General features: G+C 55.2%; 1 protein-coding gene across 1 annotated transcript in view; it reads right to left on the bottom strand.

The window, feature by feature from the left end:
- LARGE (like-glycosyltransferase) overlaps positions 1-1,768 on the bottom strand; it is a 442,315-nt gene extending 440,547 nt beyond the window's left edge. Inside the window, exon 1 of the mRNA XM_015567588.1 lies at positions 1,751-1,768. The gene's annotated coding sequence lies outside the window, so the exon portion shown is untranslated. The remainder of the gene's footprint in view (positions 1-1,750) is intronic.
- Positions 1,769-2,077: the final 309 nt, after the last annotated feature.

Raw genomic sequence — 2,077 nt, 5'->3', positions numbered from 1 at the left:
TGCACTTGTTATGGTGTTTTGAATAAAAATGCTGAAATACTGAACTTTCTTGTATATACTTCTAACAAAACTATCACATTCTCTGGCAACTCCTAAATTACTCAATGATGAACCCAGGAAATGTTTAAGTACTTGTAAGAAACACATGAAATACAAGTATATAGAGCAGTACCTAACTTTACGGCCTTGTTGAATCGCCGAGATTTCAGGTAGAAAGCAGTAACATGAGGAGAACACTGCGAATGTTCAATATTTTGGCTATGTTTCTTGGCGAATTGAGAACAAAGTTCTTTCAAACATTAAGAATTCCTGTTTCCAGAGTTCAGAATTTGTGTATAAAGCTTTTAAATTATGAGAATACTGGTTATATTAACAACTTTGGTTGGACTGGTTATGGTGTTTTGAATAGAACTGCTGAAATACTGAAGTTTCTTGTATATACTTCTAAGTAATCCGCCCCCTAGTTCTTCAGCCTGCTCACCAGCAGACGGAAGCAACACCCGGATCCGGGATCCCGGCCCGGGTTAAGAGAAAAGGGTGCCAGCCAGGAGCTCCCCTTCCTTCTTCCCCCAGCCCGACTGCTCCGGGCCACTCGGGGCCGCTCCGGGCTTGGGGAGCCTCGCGGATCGAGGGGGAAGGGGAGCGGGGCGGGTCCGCAGCTGCCGCCGTAGAGACGCTAGCGGGCTCGAAGGGCCGTACTGTCTGTCCGCTCTCCCTGGTACAAAACGGCGGTCCTGGGAAGTAGGAAGTTTCCCCGCCTCCACCTTCCACTCGGGTCTCCCCTTCTCTTGTATGGGGCAGCCTGAGACTGCGAGAAGCCACGTTGAAGGGCTTTGACAGCGTCATTTTGGACTCGGTATCCAGGAATCCGGCCCAAGGTTCCCTATTCTTTCGGGGAAACTGCACTTCTTTGCCGCCCTCCGTCCTCCCATTCACATACCCCCATGCGCGCGCGGCGCACCCCCTCCCCATTTAGATTTTATTCCAGCTTTTCCCCTCCCGGCATGAGAGCCCCGCGCGTAACGTCCCGCTGAATGAACTGCCAGTCTCCCTTTCTGAAAGCCGAGAGTGGGGCGCCGAGAGTCCTTTCGGGCCATGGAAGGAGTGGGTGCCATCGGCTGGGCAAAGGGGCGGGGGCATGAGAGTGGGGGAGGCCTGGAGAGAAAACCCCGAGGAAGAGAAAGCAGAGAGGCAGGGAACGAAAGAGGACGCGGAGGGATGGACAACTCCGCCCGGGAGACCGGAGCTCCGGCGTGCGATCCAGCTCCCGTGTTTTTCCTCTGCTCGGTCCCAAGGCTTCTGGGGGTCCCCTACTCCCGGGGTCCCCACCTCTCCCCAGCCGGGCGGGGCCCGCCGGGTCTCAGCCTGGCCTCCCTCCATGCACCCCTCTCTTAGCCCTGGGACTCAGGAACCCACCTCAGTTTTAGGAAGGGGCAGGGGAAGGAAGCAAAAGCTGAGATAAAGTGCCAGGGTGCGGAGGGGGAGGGGTGCTTAAGAAAAGGGCGCCCCGCTGGGGCTGCCGCGCGGACCCCAGGCCCCAGAGGTCAGGCAGAGGGACCTCGGGCTTCGGAGGTTCGGCCGCTTGGCTCGCTCCGGACCTTGCTCCTAGCTACCTGAACCCAGCCCTTAGCTGGACCCAGCCGGGACCCTTCCCCGGTCCCCTGCCCTCCCTCCAGCTATTCAAGCCACGACCCCCGCCCCTTTCCACCAGCAGCCCCCCGCTGTCCCCCAGCTCTGGGGCGCAGTTTACCTAATCTCAGCGGCCGACGAGCCGAGGAGACTGCGAAAAGAAGGTTGCGGTTGCACAGCAGCGTCTCCGGCGAAGAAGTAAAAAAAAAACAAAAAACACAGACACACACGTTTGCTTTGAAGCTTTGGGATAAGTTAACTGCGAAGCTGGGGTCCTGCTCTCTTATCTCTGGGGAATAAGTCTCACCCTGCACGTTTGCAGGGATAGGAGATGGTATCTGGTTCTGCTGCCATTACCGTGTCGAAGAAGAACATTATACGATAAAATATTATCTAATATCCGAGAGACCATTAGAGTGTCAAAGTTTAATGCCAAGCCTTTTAGCCG

The sequence above is a fragment of the Myotis davidii genome, unplaced genomic scaffold, assembly GCF_000327345.1.
Source record: "Myotis davidii unplaced genomic scaffold, ASM32734v1 scaffold120, whole genome shotgun sequence".
Taxonomy (NCBI): domain Eukaryota; kingdom Metazoa; phylum Chordata; class Mammalia; order Chiroptera; family Vespertilionidae; genus Myotis; species Myotis davidii.
The sequence above is the reverse complement of the archived record's forward strand: the minus strand, read 5'-3'. Positions and strand labels throughout refer to the sequence as shown.